We start from the raw sequence: 21,473 nt of genomic DNA, 5'->3' as shown, positions 1-21,473 counted from the left end.
CTTACTACATTTTCGATGTGGTTTGCCACATGACTGCGTTGGATATGGGGCCTCTCTTTTCAAAATCACATGCAGACATCAGCAAGAGTAATTGCGTTTCAATATTTTCTTATACAAAGTTCTAGTCAGAACGCGTTTTTCAGGTAATAAAGCCTTAAACCATTACAAAATACAAATACATAAACATGAAATTCCATTTTCAGTATGCATCAGCTATAAAACAACAAATTAGGCAATCCTGAAAAAAACAGGACGAAAACAGAACCCAAAGGTAATATTTTTTACAGCCCAAAAACAATAAGGTACATGGTATAGCGTGGAATGAACTCCTAGCAGCATCAGAGTACAGAAAAAAGAACATTTGTATTGGAGACAGTAAATGGGGGTTCTATTGCACAATATGATATGATTGGGCTAGATCCCAGGATCCACCATGTAGTGGGCACAGGGCCAGCTTTAGCGCTGATGGCGCCCAGTGCGACAATCATTTATGACGCCCGAACCCCATGACCGCCTTCTCGGAGTCTCTCACAACCACCAGGCAAAAGTGCCCCTCATCACGCCAATCATAAGCTATTGTTAAACACAGCCCCCCCCCCCTTTGAGGTTGACGCCCCCTCCAAGGGTGAGCGCCCTGTGCAGCCCCACCAGTCGCACTGCCCTAAAGCAGGCCATGAGTGGGAGTGAGGAAAGGACACGCTTATTAGGGTCAGCCCTAGACAGCAGACTATACAGTCGGTGGCAGATATTTTGCGGCACTGGGGTTTTTACGTGACTAGAATCATTGGAATGGAGCCCAGGCCTCCAGGTATAAAAGGTCAGCATCCTAGGGGTCCATTAGGATGGCGGGCACCCTATCAGTAAACGGGACCGCCCGCCTTAAGGGCGGGGGTCCCGACGCCAGCATTAGGATGTGCCCGCCACAGTGGCGGGCACATCCTGCATTTCTAGCATTGTGGTGGGCGGTGCTCTCAGCACCGCCAGCCACAATGCTAGAAATGCATTTCTGCATTTGCATTAACAAAGCGCAGGCACTGCGCTGTGCCTGCCGCTTTGTTAATGCAAATGGTACCACAGGTACCCCCCCATGTGCAATACCTCCCCCTCTTTCACTCTGGGGGACCGCAGGGGGCCCCCAGAGTGAAGACCGCATGCCTTTCCACGGAAAAGGCATCACCCTCAGCCCATCATAATATGGCTGGCGGTGTCTGCTTGACACCGCCACCATATTAATCATTTCCTGCCCCGGCCGCAATGCGACCGGGGCGGAAAAGTGGCGGGCGGTGTTTTGCTCCGCCGTGGTTCCCCCGCCATTCTAATATGGTGGGGGGGAATACAGAGAAGGATGTCGGGCGGATTGCCTCCGCCAGGCTGGCGGTGGCTATCGCCAGCCTGGCGGGGGCAATCCGCCCGCCATCCTAATGGACCCCCTTGACTCTAAGTCACAATCTACACAACAACAGCTTCTACAAACAAGGCAAGATAGGAGTTAGGGCCATGTTTGGGGTACTGGAGGGAAAACGTGCTATAATAGGAGACGGGATGGCAGCACGCCTATTGGTTAGCATTGTTTGCCATATTTTCTCATATTCCGGAGGTACACATAGACTGGAAGAATTTCCGGCATTACAACACAGTTAAATTAATTCTAACAGAGGAGATTTTCCACTGTTGACGTGGCAGATGTGCAATTTCTGCTGGTGGACCAGGTTCTGTTACTACTGCTCAGTCTCTAAATTAGGCCCTGTATCCTAATTTGCATGTGGAAAAGGCATTCCCTATATGACAATAGTGTAAAGAAAAATGAATGCCACAGGGCCTGCTCTCAGATGTGTGGGCCTTCCAGTATTCTTTTTCCAGCAGCGCTGTTATTGACAGGCAACTAGTCAAAGGTTTTCAAACGTGGGGCCAGATGATGCTCACCATCAGAACTCTGGTGGTTCCCCAACCTATAAATGATGTACAGGTACCTGCAGGTTTGGTGAAGCAGGAAGACTGTCATTATTCAATTTTCTCATGCAACTGAACACTAAATGACCCTTTAAGTATGATGTTCCCTTTACAATGAACATTTGATTCTACACATATTTTCACTAGGGAGGCATACTATGTTAAGAAAAACACATTGAGTGACATGATGGTCCAGCTCATTTGAATACCAAGAGAGTAGAGTATGTGCTGAAGACATTGAAGAACAGCAGCTGTTTTGAAGGAAGTACTTCCTTCTCTTGACCTCTGCCCTCTACAACTGTACTAGTACTGAACATTTAGGAATAGGACCCAGTAGCGGACAAAGTTAAAACTCCTGTTACTCTTTTTGCAGTATAAGCATGGTAAAATGTTTATTATGCAATAACTCTCCTTTACTACTCTATCCTGTACTGGGCCCATTGGGATTAGACAATCTACAGCACTTCTATCTTCTATTTATCAAGGAGGCAAATGATACTCTGACAAACCTTTCTCCGCCGATACACCACTCTTAAAACCATGCTGTAGAAATAAAGGATAGCAACAAAAAGACCCAACCTCCTGAAGAAGTTAAATCGAGTTAGGATTATGCAAAAAAATGTAATACTTGATGTTCTGTCAGAACTTGCTAATTCTCCCTACAACAAATAAAGGGGCTTATTTGTGAGCCCCTTGCAACACTTTTGCGCCACTGTTGTGTCACTTTTCATGACGCAGCGGCGGCGTAAACAATGCACCACGATGCGCCATATTTACAAAGTGACGCAACTAGGCAGTCGGGTCAGTTTGTAAACCCCTGCGCCACATTATACCTTTGTTAGGTATACTGTGTGCAGGATGGGCAATCCCCCACAAAAAATACTTGTAGAAGTGGCACAGTGAAATCTATCAAATTTCACTGTGCCACTTCTAGGACGCCACTGCATCAAATCCTTATGCCTGCCTTATAGCAGGCTTAAGTGTGATGCAGTGCAATAGGTAAAGGCCTCCCCATGCATTGCTGAAGTTTTGTCATGCTTACAACACAGCTTCATCAATGTGTGAATTTTACGCGGACAGGTACGTCAGTTTTCTGATGCATCTGTCAATACTAGAGACATGGAGCGCGTACAGTTAATATGGCGCATCCATGGTGTCGCAAGGAGGGCGCAGTGAAAGTGTTGCATGCTGTTTTATCACAGCGATGCAACTCTTTTCCTGGTAAGTAGACATAATATCGATATTTGATATCGACATAACAAAATATCGAGTTTGAAATATCGAGTGTTTTAAATATCTATGTTGAGTATATCGATGTGAAAAATATTGTTTTTTTATAAATGTTAAAAATATTGAAGTGTATTATATCGAATGTTAAAATATCGTTATGTCACAATATAATTTTTGTATTATATTGTTATGTTTTTAGAGTTTAAGTATAATAATAGTGAATGTTTTTAACAATTACATTTGCATTATATGTATTAGGAGCCGGATGTTGGGTTTATGGGGGATAAAGATGGGGAATACTTTAAAAATGTGGTTGTGAAATAGTACGAATCTTAAAAAGTCAAATTTAATTTCGAAATTATAATTTGAAATTTTGAAAAAAAATTGTAGTGGCTGAATGTTTGTTTATTAGGGTTTAATTGTGGGTGGTATTTAAATGTTATAAGTAAATATTAATTTGAAATTCAAAATTCAAAATTTAAATTTCAAATTTTGATTTGAAAATTCGAAATTAAAATGCTTGTATTGTGATGTATTTATCGGTCAAAAGTGTTGTAATTGTAATCAAATGTTCTGAATAACATTATTCTAATATTTTTTTTAATACAAAGAATATTTACAAAAAGGCAATAATAATATATTCATATTTCAAAGAATTGCTTTATTAATACATAATAATAAGCAAACATTTATTGATAAATATTCTACATTTAATATTGTAATATGTTTTATTTATTATTTGTTCTATATCAGATAATATTATGTGTATTATAATATTTAGAAAAATAAGTGTATATACCAAATTTATAATTTTCATAGTATTCATGTTAATTAATAATACATTTTTATAATATATAGTGTACTAAGTTATTTTATGTTTTGGTAAAATATAAAATATTTAGGGGGTCATTAGGATGTCAGGCGGATTGCCTCCGCCAGGGTGGCGGTGGCCACCGCCACCCTGGCGGAGGCAATCCGCCCGACAACCACTCTCGTTTTCCCCTCCGCCAGATTAGGATGACGGAGGGGACAGCGGCGGACGGAAAGACCGTACGCGGCTTTACCGGCGGTAATAGATTAATATGGTGGCGGTGTCCAATGGACACCACCAGCCATATTACAATGGCAAAATGTAGGGGCCTTTCCGTGGCGGCAATGCCACCACGGAAAGGCAGGCGGAGATTGCTGCGGGCCCCCTGCAGGGCCCCCAGGTTGCGGGCACTGTCGGGGGGGGCACATGGGGGGTACCTATGGTACCCCCCACATGTACATATGCAAAGCGGCAGGCACCGCGCTGTGCCTGCCGCTTTGCATATGTAAATGCGTCAACTTCTGTTTTGCATTGTGGCGGGCGGTGCAGAGAGCACCGCCCGCCACAATGTAAAACATATAGGATGTGCCCGTCACTGTGGCGGGCACATCCTAATACCCCCAACGGGACCCCCGCCCTTATGGCGGGCGGTCCCGATCTCCATTAGGGTGGCGGGCGGACAAAGACCGCCCGCCAGCCTAATGTGCCCCTTAGTGTACAGTGTATTTAATGATATTACTATGTTTGATTTATTAAATTAAAATATACATTTTTAAATGTTGTAAAAATAAAATATTTTTATTTTATTTATTTTTTTGTATTCATTTTTATTGATTATAAAAACAAGCAAGGCATAAACAAATACAGAGTGCTGGTACGGGCGCGAGGCCAGGCAGTGAATAAGAGAAAAATCAACATTACATGTAGGGGGGGGGGTTGACGGGGGCAAACAATAAATCAAAATTACGATCAGTGAAAACAGGGCTAGGGAGACATCGGAGCATCAATGTTATCCATCATTGGGGGAGTGCAGAGATCTCCACGGTAGGCGTTCCACTGTCCCCACACACTCTGCCATTTCCGTGGACGGCCCCGGGCCACATACACAGTTTTTTCACGAAACATGCACCAGTCCATGTTTTAAAAAATATATATATATATTTTAATGGTAATTATAGATGTTAGAGTATATTCATTAAATGCTTAATTTAGTGTAGCATTTAATTTTAATTATTGTAATTTGGAGTAGGAATAGAAGATTATTCATGTTTAGGGTTTTGCACCTACCCAGAATTAATACTAACTGGAGTGGGAATAGTAAATTAATTAAGTTTAGTCTTTAGAAGCTACCCTGAATTAATAGTACCTGGAGTGGCAATATTACATTAATTAAGTTTAGTGTCCACCATCTACCCAGAATTAATACTAACTGGGGTGACAAAAGTAAATTAATTAGGGTTAGTGTCCAGCACCTACTTAGAATAAATACTAACTGGAGTGGGAATAGTAAATTAATTAAGTGTAATGTCCAGCTCCTACTCTTAATTATTCCTAACTGGAGTGGGAATGGTAAATTAATTACGTTTAGTGTCCAGCACCTACTCTGAATTACTAGAGTGGGAATAGTAAAATAATTAAGTTTAGTTTACTGCACCTACTTGGAATTAATACTAACTGGAGTGGGAATAGAAAATTGATTACGTTTAATATCCAACACCTACCCTGAATTAAGACTAACTGGAGTGGGAATAGTACATTATTAAGTTTAGTGTCCAGCACTTACCCCGAATTAATACTAACTGGAGGGGGAATAGTAAATTAATTAAGTAATAATAACTGGAGTAGGAATAGTAAATTAATTACATTTACAGTCCAGCACCTACCCTGAATTAATACTAACTTGAGTGGGAATAGTAAATTAATTAAGTTTAATGTTCAGCACCTACCCTGAATTAATACTAACTGGTGTGGGAATAGTAAATTAATTAAGTTTAGTGTCCAGCTCCTACCCTGAGTTAATACTAACTGGAGTGGGAATAGTAAATTAATTAAGTTTAGTGTCCAGCACCTACCCTGAATTAATACTAACTGGAGTGGGATCAGTAAATTAATTTAGTTTAGTGTGGAGCATTTACAAGAATTAATAATAGTTGTAGTAGGAATAGTAATTTAAATATGTTTGTAATAATTTAAATATATTTTAAAAGAATTACAGTTAAGGTTGTATTAAACTTAAACTATAATATATTTCTAACTGAAATAAATAAAGTTGTATATATAGTTGATTAAAACATGTAAAAAGTTAAAGTAATAACAATTATAGTATACAGTATTAAATATAACATTAATAAAATAGACTAAAACAATTGAGACATGCTATAGGTTTTTAATTAATTTTTTATTGAAAAAAAGATTGAAATACATAACTCAATTTGTTTTTTTTTAATAACATATATTATAAATGGAGACATCTAAATAGTAAATCACATTTATTTGGCAAAAACAAAATAGTTTTTACATATTCATATCTGTAAATTTTATTATTTAGTAATACATTTTTTATAACATTGTTAATATATTTTTATACAATTGATTTGTGAAATGAAATATTGTATTTGAATTTTTTTTTAGATATATTTTTAGTAAACATTTATTTTGCAGTAACAGTTGTAATTTTAATTTGGTACTGTGAATACACATTTTTATTAATGCATTTTGAGATGAAAAATATGAATTTCAATTGATTATTAATGTAAATATAAACTTAGTATTTTTACACAAAATCATAGTACATATTAATTATTAATATTAATTAAAAATCAATATTATTAATTAATACAAGGTATCAGTTTTAAACATTTTGATTACAATGTATACATTTTATAAACATTAAGTCAAATGAATTCAAATTTATAATACATGTTGAATTTCAATTGTAAATATAATATTAAATATTATGTTGGTAATAATATTTATTATTATAATTTTACGATGCATAACAAATTTAACAGTAATTTAAAAGACATATTTCATAAATTCTAGTATTTTAATTTAAAAAAATTATAATTTATATATAATGTTATAACATTTTTTGAAATAAAAGTTGTTTATTTTATATGTATACAGTTGTCATTTTTGTTTGGGCATTGGATTTTGTAACCGGTCGCTGTTGTTTTTTGTCATTTCGAAGGGGAGAAGCTCGCGGTCAGTATTTACTTCGCGTTGAGACAGGTAAGATTTATTTTCTTTATTTTAAAGCAATTTTTAATAAAGTTTGAAGGAAGTTAGGTTTTAGTTAGTGTGTGTAGAGTTAGGTTTGTGGAGTTTTGGTGTTTTTATGTGTAGGTTATTTTTAAGCGATTTTGTTGCAATACTTTTTTGAGGCCTTATTTAGAAATGTGAAAGTATATTAGATTATGTGTAAATGTTGTTTTTATTGCTTGTAATGCTGTTGTATTCTATATTATATGTAAGTATGTGAGGGTGGGTATGTTTCTGTGTATTTTTTACAGGTTTCGTTTAATTGAAGTTGCGGTTACATGAAAATTGTGTTTTTTTTAAATATGGAAGTGTGTATTAAGTAACTAATATTTAATGTAACACTTGCTTCAGTTTTCGGGTTTTCATTAGGCCTGGGCGGTAAATTCCATTCCGCTTGCGGAATTTACGGAATTTGGGTAATTTCGCGTTCTGTGGAGAGCGCGAAATTGCCCAAAATTCTGCGTTCCGTGGCTTCACGAATTTTTTTGCTTGTTTGCGTTCACAAAATGCATGTTCATGAGATATTTTTCCCCAAGCACGCAAACAGCGATTGCGAAGAGTAAAAAAGCATCGCGAACAAGCAATTTCGCGTTTTCGCGGAATTTCTGCGTGTTCGTGGAGATTTTTTACCGTTTCGCGGAAATTTGCGTAACACGATTACGCAAATTCTGCCCACGCCTAGTTCTCATGGAGCATTTCTTTTTTTAAATCTATTTTCTGTTTTTTATGGTTTATCGATTCAGGATTTACTTAAGGGGGAGTAATTTTGGGGAAAGTTTCATTGTAGCATTTTTCGGGGGGATTTTGGATTTCTATTTGGATTAATACTTCCCTGGATTTAATAGGAAGTTGTGGGAATTTTACACTACAGCTATGGGAATCGTAAGTAAATTTAATTATTAATTGTGGGTGGGAAATGCAATTGTTTTTATTGTTATTGTTTTTTAAATTTGTATACATGTAATTAATTTGTCTATATTTATATTTATAAAATAATAAATATATTAGACATAATAATTAATTTTGTAAGTTTTTTTATTGAGATGTATATTAATATATCTGATAGAAAAGTGTTGGTGATTTGTAATTGTTTCAAAATTTTAGACTAGGCTTTTGGCTATAATTGGTTGTAGGGTACAGTTTGACTTGTAGGTATTCAAACATTTGCTTTGTTTGTTTGGATAGTTTAGATTTTAATTGGGAAACAGATTGCTCCATTTTGAACTGTTTGTAACTCTTCTTTTGTAGGGAGAGTAGGAGTTTGTGGAGTGCTGTTGTTGCTTGGAAGGTAGTGATGAATGGGAGAGCAAGCGGAAGGGCTGTTTCATACCCATTGCCGCGGTCGCACCGGAACCATTATGGCATTCGACAAAAAAAAGCACAACAAGGCCACCAAGTGCACACATCAAACTAGCTCAGCCCCCAATAACACCTAACACACCCCAAGGACACCCCCCATGGCAACTAACAAAATACAAATCCCAGGACAACACACACAACACACCAGACAGGACTACACCATTTTGATACACCCACATAGGTGAGTTAAAACCTGCTCCTTCCCTGACCAGGATCCTTTGCACTACTCCAGCCTTGAAGGAACTAAATCCTGCAGCACATATGATAGGCAAAACACCACACATCTCAACAGCACAACAACACACACACCACCTACACCACCCCCACCACCCTCACATCTGCACCTCAAACCATTTGAACAACACACACTATGGCACAAAAGAAAATGCCCAGATTCACTGACAATGAGTTGTCAGTCATGGCAGATGAGATAATCAGAGAAGAACCTCAATTGTTTTGTCACCTTGTCCAACAGACACCATTAGCCACCAGAGCACAAATGTGGGAAAGGATAGTCAACAAGGTCAATGCAAGGGGGGACCACTCCGTGCACCAAAAGGGAGATCATGAAGCAGTGGCATGACCTGAAGAGGCAGGTGAAGGAGAAGAACAACAAGAACCATCATCTGGCTCAGATGACTGGCAGTGGCCATCCCATTCCACCAGGAACATTCCCTGCATGGGTGGAGAAGGTGCTTGCCATACTGCGTCCAGAGAGTCTCACAGGAATAGGCGGGGGAGTGGAGGCTGGTAAGTATAAACAAATTTCCACCAGCACAATGCTATGTACTTTCTTGCACAACTACAAAGCTACACCCCCTAGGCCCAAATGCATCCATGTGCACCACACACTCCCCAACACATGTCTCACAGATCTAACATTCACTCATTCTTATTCACCCCAAAGGTAGCTAGCAACATTCCCTGGGTTGCATGTGTACAGGCAGCCAGCACTATAATTCTCACCAGGCTCACTATCCCACAGCTCAGCAGGATGGAACACACCCCCACCCAAGAGCCATGTGTAACCATTCCCTTCCTCTACTCCACAGGGAGCCAGCAATCTTAACAAGGAGGGGTGTCTGTGGATAGGCAGCCAGCACTACAATTCCTGCCAGGCACCCTTGTTCCACTGCTGAGCAGGATGGAGCAAACCCACCACCCAGAACCATGTGGCAACCATTCTATTAATCACATAAAACTTACATGTGGGGAGCCCTCTTAACAGGGAGGGGTGTTTGCCCAATTCAAACTTACAGGTAGGTAGCCATCTTAACAGGGAGGGGTGTGTATGGGTGGGAAGCCAATACCACAACTACCACCAGGCCCCCTTGTGCTGAAGCTGAGCAAGATGGAGCACCCCCCCACAGCGGAAGCATGTGATAGCCATTGTACCTCACCAACCAAACTCACAGGTAGGCAGCCAACTTCACAGGGAGGGGGGTGATTGGGAGGCCAGCACTTCAACTCCAACAGGCCCCCTTGTCCCACACAAGAGCAGGATGGAGCACTCCCCCCCAGAAGCATATGGCAGCTATTACATTGCCTCAATCAAACTAACAGGTAGGTAGCCATCTTCACAGGGAGGGGGTGTGTGGGTGGGAAGCCAGCATCACAACTCCTACCAGGCCCCCTTGGGCCAAAGCTAAGCAGGATGGAGCACTCCACACACTCACGTGTGGCAGCCATTGAATCTCAGTCATCACACTTACAGGTGGGTAGCCATTTGAATAGGGAGGGGAGGCCAGCACTACAACTCCCAACAGGCCCCCTTATCCCATCCGTGATTAGGATAGAGCACTCCAACACACACCCAGAAAGATGTATCAGAAATTCCCGCCAAATATGCCAACAGAACAGGTAAGTAGATTGTGCATACACCCCGCCATTCCTCTCCAAAAGCATGGATCCATATGACAACACCAGCCCTCACATCCCACCAAAATTGTCCCAGATCCAATTGCCACTTACAGTGTTCACACAGCTAAGCGTATGTAACTGTCACAGAAACCAAAGTGTGACTCACCAAATCACATGTTGGAGAAATTCAGGGCACGGGGGTGCCATGGAGGTAGAGCATCAAGGAGCACATGAAAACAAAGCAAGCATGGTCCGTAATACAAATAAAGCAAAGGACATGACATGACAAAGGTATGCATGCGATAACAATGGCTAGGTCATGCTCAGATGTAATGTCTGCCATGCAGAGTAATCAACAAAGATGCGTCACATAAAGTCGTTGTGCCGCTAGTAGTTAGATGACAACCTGTCCTTGTATTCACAAAATCTGCATGTGGTGTATGGTATCTATTGACATGTCACACCATGGACAGGTAATGTCTGTACCTCCACATCATTGTTGAACACTCTACTTAATATGGGTCCCCATAATTCCGGTTCCGATTTATAGACTTCTACTGGGACTCCATCGGGACCTGGTGCCCGCCTCCGGCACTCTCCTGAATTGCCAGTACAACCTCTGCACATGTGATATCTAAGCTGCAAATCCTTTCTTCGTGGGCATGCCTATCTAATCCCCCCACTATCTCCTCGGCGTTGTTAAAAATTCCAGAGAAGAGTTTTGAACCAAACACTGGTACATCATCATTTTTAAAAAAAAGAGCATTTACTGTGTCCCAAAGAATTTGGTATTCTTTGTTTCAGTCATGGTTATCAGGTTATCCCATGCTTCTTTCTGTAAAACCTTTTTCCTATTTACTAGAGCTATTTTATATTCTAGGAAAAAACGCAGGAGTCCCTATATTATCCAAGCTATAGAGAAGTCTATTATATATCACCCCTCATGACTCAAGTACCCAACTCAATAGAAACCACAATTTCATTAAACATACAAAATTAACATCAAGGGTAAAAACAATATTAAGAAAATTGAACAATTTATTGTATCAAATCACTTTTTCAATATAAAAAAGAATACAATGCCATACAATAAAGATTAAAAATGTGACAATCCACATAAGAAATAAAAACAATTAAAAAGCAAGTTGTCGACGCAGCGTTTCGGTATTTGATTATGACACCTTCATCAGGACAAGGTTCGTTTAGGGCACGAAGTTATTAGTTTAACCTCACTCATCAATTTGAGGTTCTTCAAAACAGGTCATCGCAATAAATAATGGTGCTTCTGCTCGTTCAATTTAGCTGTTTGGTCTTTCTTGACCACTGGTATCTTAAAACTTTTGGATATCCGTGGTACAATTGAGGCCGAGGGAGCCACCGTATTAAATTGCAGGATCGTCAGAGGCCGGATTTATGGTCTGCGTGGCGTTTTGCACTGGTTACTTGTTATTAGAAGCCACAGGATTATGTTCGTGGATCTCATAAGGATATATTCACCCCAGGTATGAAGTAACTGGATTCCTTTTTATTTGTGTTCTACCAGTACTGTATTCTTGCTTTGGTCTCTCATAGATTTGACCTCTGGATGTGGAATCCGCCTCCCTGCTCTCCTCGTACCTCGTCTCTTTATAGCAATATATATTATTGTTTGGACTTGCAAGTAACAAGTAACCAGCGCAAAACGCCACGCAGACCATAAATCCGGCCTCTGACTACGTGTCAGAAAGCAATCACTACTTACTGTTACTGTCCGGATAAACGGCCATGTATGAAGAAAAAATATATTAAAAAGGTAACACTCTGGACCTTTCCTTAAACTAAATAACATATGATGTTTGGGAGCATTATGTAAATAACATTTTTTTCATCTCCCCTTACTCTTTTAAATAAAACGGAATCGGGGTCCCTCCTTGTTTTTTAAGCAAGTGAAAATTTCGCAAGAATCGGTACTGTAGCCAAATGCATCTACAGAAAAGACTAAATTAAAGGTACCTAAGGATAATCTATTCCAATTAAGCATTTATCTATCCAGAGAGGTGGTTAAAGTTTACATCCCTGCAATACCCGTCTACTTACTTTCCACCTTAGGTATATGCAGTGAGTAGTTACAGCGCCAACCCTTCAATACTTGATGAGGACACTGTCCGTTATTAGTTGTCTGAGGGCACCTATACCAACGCTGGATACTATCCTTTAAGGTACAATAATTATAGCGTCTCTTAAGAACGATTGCAACTGTGTCAATGTTTAGAATTGGACTATTTTTTGTCAACTATCATTGACATAATATGTAGTCAGGACATGTTTTTGCGAAGATTAATCTAAGTAGTGGACCAACTACACGATATGGCAATAAGAGATAGGCATTAGAATGTTGATTACCACTCTTCAACCCCTTTAGTTCAGATACAGTTGATCATTACTTATTACCCAATAGGTATAAAATAGATGTCAATTTTTTTTTATCAATTTCTTATCAATCCTTCTATTACCCTTTCTTCCCTCCACTTTTCTCTCCTTTTCTCTCCTTTTCTCTCTTTTCACCTTTCTCTATCTTCTCTTTGTGCTTAGTGTACGTAGAAGAGACAGAGAAATGCTCATTGGTCGAGTAATATATACATAATTAGAAACTGACACAGAAACAATGAACTGTAACCAAGATGTTGAAATGCAAAAACTGATAAAATGAAGAATAATAAGTTTTATATAAAACCATCAACTGTTTGAATGTTCTATATTAGAAATGTCGAGCTGCTTCTGTTAAGAAATTGTATTGAACACTATGGAATACTGACCCGGTTTGGTTTAGGTATTATTTATGGTTAAATGTGTAAATATGTAAGCGACTAATACCTATATTTTCATGTTTTTTCTTTAGATCTATGTTTTACAATGGTTTGTTTTGTTAATTGCGAATGACGGTCACCTGACGAAGGCCACAGGCCGAAACGCGCGTGGTTCCATTCTTCCGCTTTTGCCCATCTTTTGCCCAGACAAGTATGGAAAGGAACATACAAGCAAACTAACATATATCTACGGAAAGGGCCGTAGATATATGTTAGTTTGCTTGTATGTTCCTTTCCATACTTGTCTTATTTTGTCCCTATGATTAGCAAACTTAGTAATTATAGGGGTCCCCTGTTTTGCAAAATTTGGGACCTGACAGGAGAGCCAGTGGAGAGATTTATTTAGCAGTTGAGTAGTGCTTTCCATCTGGTATTTCCCTAGGGTTGGGACATTGGCCTGAATCATGACTAAAGGCTCTGTGTCTGACTCAATATTGCCACCATGGATATGTCAGCAGTGTGCACAAGAGTGAAATGCCTGAGGGCGACACTCTTGGTGGAAATTCACCTATGACACAGCAGATTGTTGTACTTGTGAAACATCCCCCTTCCATTTCCATCATATTCTGTACTGACTCACATGTGTAGATACTGTTTGCCCTCTCATATTGTACATGCATGGGACAGTTCTGAAGGCACACGTTAGACCACAGTGTGAGCCTCCCTGGCCTGCACAGTTACTGCCCAATTTGTCAGGGACCCATCACTGTAATGACAGAGTGAGACATATGGGTTGTCTGCTAGCCTATTCCTCAATGTACTATCTTAGGCCTGTGGATTGCACAAGACAGACCTTGTGGTAAGGGTGTGAGATTGTAAGATCATGTCCCTATATGTGACCTCCATGACACAGGTAGCCATTCACCGGCCAAGGACATTGAGGGGTGTGCGGTGTTGGACACTGTGAGTCAGCCCCAAAACATAATTTGCAATGTAATGTATGTCTTGCTTCCTCACATACTACATTGCAGATGTGGGCTTTCTTCACCTTGCTTTCTGTGCTGGCATTCTGCATGTGTATTTGATAGCCAGGTACTGTGTCCATCCTCATACATGCATGCATCTAGGTATGATTATCTCATGCTAATGTACTACGTGTCATGCTGAATTATCTCTGCTAAACATATCTGAATAGATGTGCTGAGTGTGTGCTTGCTCCTGTACTGAGACACAGTGGTACATAACCTAGTGTCACTGAAATTTCCTCTCCCTGTCTCCCATGCCTGCAGCTCAATGGCCACCAGCGTAAGGCCATATAGAGGGCCATTGCACACAAGGTGCGAGCTCTGGGTATCTCCAACCGACAGCACACACACTGTCACAAGAGGTTGGATGACATCTGCTGGCTAAGCAAAAACGTGGCAGAGATGACGCCGGGGCTGCTCCCTCGGACTGGCAGATTGGCGCAGGAGCATGACACCACTAATGGCCCACATCTTAGCTGTGACACAGCCTGAGCTGGATGAACGTTTGAGGGCCCATCAGCAGCAAGCTGGGGGTGAGTATTCTGCAAAGTGTAACTTTGGGTGTCAGTGACTCCATGTATTCCAACCCTGGTCCAGTGATGGGCTCTGTGATATTGCTAGTATTATGCAATGGCTTGGAAGTGGCCTCTGTGTTGGGTGCAGCTGTCATACATTTTGGCTACATGTAGTTTTTAATTTCATTGATGTAATGTAATGGCCCTTGACGTTGCATTCTGAGTTGTGGCCATGGGGCATCGGCTGAATTAGGGGAGTTAGGGACATCCCATGGCAGTGAACGGCAGTGTGCCTCATCTAAGTGTGTTTTTGTCTATGTGTGCAGTGCCTGACCTAAACATTGTGAGAACTATTCCTCTGACACCAATGTGCAACTGTATTTGTGCACCAAAGCATGACATGATGGATGGCAGGAGCTCATGGTCATTGCTAAATGACAATTTTGAGTCTGTATCTGTGTTGTTCCTTTATGCTGACTCCATATGTGATTGTGACAACATGTTTTTTGTTGTGTACTTTTTCACCCACAGAGACCTAGGTATGCTTACAGTGATCTGTATGTCAGGTCTCACAGTAGCAGGGGCAAGCTATTTGGATGTGTGGACATCACATGGGTCAATGATGCCAAGTGTGCATGCTACCAGCCATCTTTTGAGTTTTGAATTAAGGTTGCAGAATGTTACTGCACAGGGTGTTGTGTGACTTGGGGGTACCATCACCTTGTTTTGTGCTTTGCTTGCATATGATGTTTGTGTGTATGGCATTAAACTGAACCTACGTCTCTGTCTCTTGCAGCATCTACAGAGGGCACTGAAGGATATGGAACGGACACCAGTGGTGAAGCATCTTGCACGACTACTACACTTGATCTCACTGACACGGATGTCACCAGTGCCTCGGGGGGGGGGGACAGGAGTGTCCTTGAGGAATCCCACCCTGAAACACCAACCTCTAAGTTATCTGACGCAAGCGGTGACACCTCGATGTTGGCAGGCACAGGGAGTGGAAATCTGCCTCCTCTTCCGCCACACAGCGTCCAGTGCCCACCCTCCCAGCTACTTCCACTAGTGATGCATGTGCCTGTGGCCCTCGGAAGGGAAGAGTGTCCTTCCTCCCCAGGCACCACTGCCCCTACCCCTGTCTCACCTGATGCCCTCAGTGTGGTGGTGGACCTTTTGTGCCAGCTGTGTGTGGGTCAGACATCTATCCTGAATGCCTTCCAAGACCATAACAAGAAGTTGGCATAGGTAGTTGCCTTCATGGAGGGCATTCATTCAGATGTGGTTGGGCTACACAGGACTGTCCAGTCTTTGTCCTCTACAGTAATGCCAGACATTCGGCTGTCACAGGCTCAGTGTCCAGCTCCAGCCCCTTTGGCAACCCCCCTGCCAGTGTCTACATCTGATGATAGTGACCACACACCACAGTCCACAGGCTTCAGGTACACCACACGCAGCACACAACAGCAGCAGCCCAAGTGGGCGAGAGTGCAGGCACCATCCCCCAAACAAACTAAAGTGACAGAGGAGCGCAAAGGCACACACCTGTTAGGTGACACTCAGGGGCATCAAGTCAAGAAGCAGACCTCAGGCTCTCATGCCTCAAAATCAGCCCCATCCAAGGAGACTCCCATCCCAAAAGCATCTCCCAAAGACAGGCGCACCGTTGCAGTGAAACTGCTGCCTGCTAAGAGTCCACAGAAGAAGGCACATTCACCCACAACCTTAACTCCCACCCACACCCTGTTAAACTGGAAAAGGAGGGCACTGTAGGGGGTTCACCTGGTTAACAGGGGATGGAGGGGAAAAGGCAAGGCCAGGCCAAGCATACCGCCAGATCCAGCAGTGCACTTCCTCTGTGCCACCACCTGCACCTGAGGCTCCTGTGGTGGAGAGTGTGCCTGTTGTGCACGCCCCACTTCTCACTTCTCACTCCTACCAAGACAATTATTCCCTATCAAGCTCCCTCGAGAAGTGGAAAGGCACCCCTTGACATTCTCCCTCCCACACTGTGTCTCAGGGCAGCATGTCTCCGCCTCCACCTGCCACCACACCACCTGGTCCAAGCAGCCCTCTGGCTCCTAAAGCCACTGATACCTCTACGTCAGCTGGTCCTCTCTCTCCCAGGTCCAGGCCTCCTACTGTCCACGAAGATCAGCCACCTCCCAGTCTGACTGACTGCCAAGTCCTGTGGCAGGGTACGGTGTCACCCATTCCATGTGCAGCTTCTCCTGCACACATGTGCCTACATTGAACTATGGAATGGCCACTGGCCTTGCTGTTTATTACTGTGTTTGCCCATTCCCTGTGCAGCTTCTTGTGCACACATGTGCCTACTTTGAACTATGGACTGACCACTGTCCCTGCTGTTTATTACTGTGTTTGCCCATTCCCTGTGCTGCTTCTCATGCACACATGTGCCTACCCTACTTTGAACTATGGACTGGCCACTGGCCTTGCTGTTTTGCAGTGTGTTTGCCTATTCCCTATACAGCTTCTCATGCACACATGTGCCTACTTTCAACTATGGACTGGCCACTGGCCTTGCTGTTTATTACTGTGTTTACCCATTCCCTGTGTGTGCAGCTTATCATGCACACATGTGCCTACTTTGAACTATGGACTGGCCACAGGCCTTGCTTTTTATTACTGAGTTTGCCCATTCCCTGTGCAGCTTCTCATGCACACATGTGCCTAGTTTAAACTATGGACTGACCACTGGCTTTGCCGTTTATTACTGTGTTTGCCCATTCTCTGTGCCCCTGTGTAGCTTCGCATGCGCACATGTGCCTACTTTCAACCATGGACTGGCCACTGGCCTTGCTGTTTATTACTGTGTTTGCCCAATCCCTGTGTAGGTTCTCATGCACACATGTGCCTACTTTGAGCTATGGACTTGCCACTGACCTTGCTTTTGTCTACTTTTGATGCCCATCTGGGTAATATGTGATAAAGACAGTTCTTCCTGTTGTCTGCTTTGTCAGTGTCCTTGTTTAATAAAAACTTTTCTGTATGGGTATGGTTTCATGTGACACATTCTCTGTATGCCACTTTGACATTTCCAATTGCTTGTTTTACTTTTTAAGGGTTTACCAGAGGTGAGGGGGAGTGGGTTCTTCTTCATTCTGGGGCTTGAGGGTGCAATGATGGTTGTTTGTGATGATCTACTGTTATCCTAATCATTCTATGTTAAGGTTAGCTAAATTGCACGGTACACAGACAAAATATCGAGTTTTAAATTTCAATATACAATTATATCGAAGTTTAAATATCGAAGGGACATAATATAGAAGGTAAGTAATATCGACACTCTTAATATCGATATTAGTAATATCGAAGTTTTAAATATCGATGTCAGTAATATCGAAGTAAATAATTTCGATGTTACTAATATCGATTTTTAAATACATTTTGTGTATATTATATTGTATTTATTATGTTTAATAATTTATTTTTAATGTAATTTAATTAAATGTTGTCTTTTAGTACTGTAGCGGGTTGTGGGTTTATAGGGGAATAGGGTGGGAAGTAATTTAATTATGTTAAAATAATTATTAATTAGTAGGAATTATAAATTAATTAATTGAGAATAATTTTTAAATAATTATAATTAATTGAATAATTGATAAATATGTTCTGTAGTGGGTTATGGGTTGATAGGGGAATAGGGTGGGAAGTAATTTAATTATGTTAAATTAATTATTAATTAGTAGGAATTATTAATTAATTAATTGAGAATTATTTGTAATTAATATTAATTAATTGATTAATTGATAAATATGTTCTGTAGCGGGTTATGGGTTTATAGGGGAATAGGGTGGTAAGTAATTTAATTATGTTAAATTATTTATTAATTAGTAGGAATTATTAATAAATTGAGAATTCTTTTTAATTAATGTTAATTAATTGATTAATTGATAAATATGTTCTGTAGCGGGTTATGGGTTTATAGGGGAATAGGGTGGGAAGTAATTTAATTATGTAGAATTAATTATTGATTAGTAGGAAGCATACATTAATTGTTATTAATTGGTAAAAATTATAATTAATTGGTAATTAATTTTAAATAATTCATTAATTGATAAATGTGTTCTGTTGCGGGTTGTGTGTTTATAGGGGAATATGGTGGGAACTAATTTTAATGTAATTAAGTAATAATGAATTATTTTTTATAAGTATGTTATTTCAACCACTACGCTATCCAACACTTTCCATACTGTTGCACTCTCTGGAGTTGGAATAGTATTTGTTACCCCTACGCTATCCAACACTTTCCCTACTGTTGCACTCTCTGGAGTTGGAATAGTAATTCTTACCCCTACGCTATCCAACACTTTCCCTACTGTTGCACTCTCTGGAGTTGGGATTGTAATTTTTAATCCTACGCTATCCAACACTTTCCCTACTGTTGCACTCTCTGGAGTTGGAATAGTAATTGTTTCCCCTACGCTATCCAACACTTTCCCTACTGTTGCACTCTCTGGAGTTGGAATAGTAATTGTTACCCCTACGCTAGCCAACACTTTCCCTACTGTTGAACTCTCTGGAGTTGGAATAGTAATTGTTACCCCTACGCGATCCAACACTTTCCCTACTGTTGCACTCTCTGGAGTTGGAATAGTATTTGTTACCCCTACGCTATCCAACACTTTCCCTACTGTTGCACTCTCTGGAGTTGGAATAGTAATTGTTACCCCTACGCTATCCAACACTTTCCCTACTGTTGCACTCTCTGGAGTTGGAATAGTAATTTTTAATCCTACGCTATCCAACACTTTCCCTACTGTTGCACTCTCTGGAGTTGGAATAGTAGTTGTTACCCCTACGCTATCCAACACTTTCCCTACTGTTGCACTCTCTGGAGTTGGAATAGTAATTGTTACCCCTACGCTATCCAACACTTTCCCTACTGTTGCACTCTCTGGAGTGGGAATAGTAATTGTTACCCCTACGCTATCCAACACTTTCCCTACTTTTGCACTCTCTGGAGTGGGAATAGTAATTGTTACCCCTACGCTATCCAACACTTTCCCTACTGTTGCACTCTCTGGAGTTGGAATAGTAATTGTTACCCCTACGCTATCCAACACTTTCCCTACTGTTGCACTCTCTGGAGTCGGAATAGTAATTTTTACTCATACACTATCTAAAATGTATTTAGCTTTTTTATTAGTATTATGTTGTTATTAATTGTTATTTATGTGATTATTCTATGTACATAAATGTATTAGTAATTTATTATATTTTTATTTTTTTATAAGTTATGAAAATAATTAATTTAGAGTTAATATTAATGAAAAATATATTATGTATTATATATTTATTAATATTAATTTGTATTACATTATGTATTAATTTTAAATATTATAGTACATTTTTAAATATGTTTATTACATTTATAAGTATTATTTTGTTAATATTAGATTTTTATTTAATAAAAAAAACGATATTTTACAAAAAACGATATTTTTGTCATTCTATATATTTTTTTCGATATATTTGTACTTACCTTGTTAGGGATAGGATTCCTATATTTTTGACTTCGATATTTTTGTTCCGATATTTTTGTATATCGATATTTGTGTTATCGATATTTTGTCAGACATTCAAATTGCACACGTCATGTTAGGGTGCCCTACCAGCACAGAAGGCAATTATATCCATAAGATTACAGGCAGGCTGGCCAGGATCCTTCATGTCTGTGTGATCTTTCTTGATGTGTGAACAGCAGTGTTGATGTGTGGTCATCTTGTGATGGCCTGTCTTCCTAGTCACATGGGTATATTTGAATGTGTAGACTTGAGTGGTCATGAAGTGTGACGGGGTGACTTGGTCAGTAGTGCTGATGTGTGTGTGCTCCTGTCATGCCAACTGCAGACATGTGTGACCCAGGAGCTGAGTGCCTGTTTGTTTGAATTGTAAGCCCTGTGCTTGTGATTATGTGCACATGTAGGAGTAGTGGGTTTGCACTGTGTAGGTGCTGGTGTGTCCATGCACTCCTGAGGGATACCTACATGTTATTGCTTCCAGTTGTGAGTATGCAGAGCATCAATCAATCAATTAATCAAGGATTTGTAAATCGCACTACTCACCCGTGAGGGTTTCATGGCACTAGGGGTCAGGGCAGTTCCCGATCAGTCGCTGCCTCGGACCATTCAATGAGCCAGGACTTAAAGTTCTTCCTGAAGGGTTGGTGAGGATCTGATGTGCACAGGGAGCTTGTTCCAGGTCTTGGCTGCAATGTAGGGGAAAGTTCTCCCCTGCCTGTTCTAGTTCCGCGGATGCAGGGGACTTCTGCCAAGACCAGGTCAGTGGAGCGGAGGTTCCTTTTGGGTAGGTGAACGGAAACTCTCTCGTTGAGATATTTGGGTCCAATGTTGTTGAGGGATTTGTAGGCATGGGTGAGGAGTTTGAAGGTGACCCTCTTCTTGACGGGGAGCCAGTGGAGCTCTTGCAGGTGTTAGGTCATGTGTTTGTGGTGTAGAGTCCCGAGGATGAGTCTGACGGCAGTGTTCGGGATATCTGGAGTCTGTGTAGTAGACCTCTATTGATTCCGGCGTATAAGGCGTTGCCATAGTTCAATCTGCTGGTTATGAGTGCGTGGGTGACAGTCTTTCTGCAGTTGGTGGGGATCCATTTGAGGTTCTTGGAGGCAGTTAAAATTGGTAGAAGCAAC

Source organism: Lissotriton helveticus, chromosome 4_1 (genome assembly GCF_964261635.1).
Source record: "Lissotriton helveticus chromosome 4_1, aLisHel1.1, whole genome shotgun sequence".
In the NCBI taxonomy this organism is placed as follows: Eukaryota; Metazoa; Chordata; class Amphibia; order Caudata; family Salamandridae; genus Lissotriton; species Lissotriton helveticus.
The sequence above is the reverse complement of the archived record's forward strand: the minus strand, read 5'-3'. Positions refer to the sequence as shown.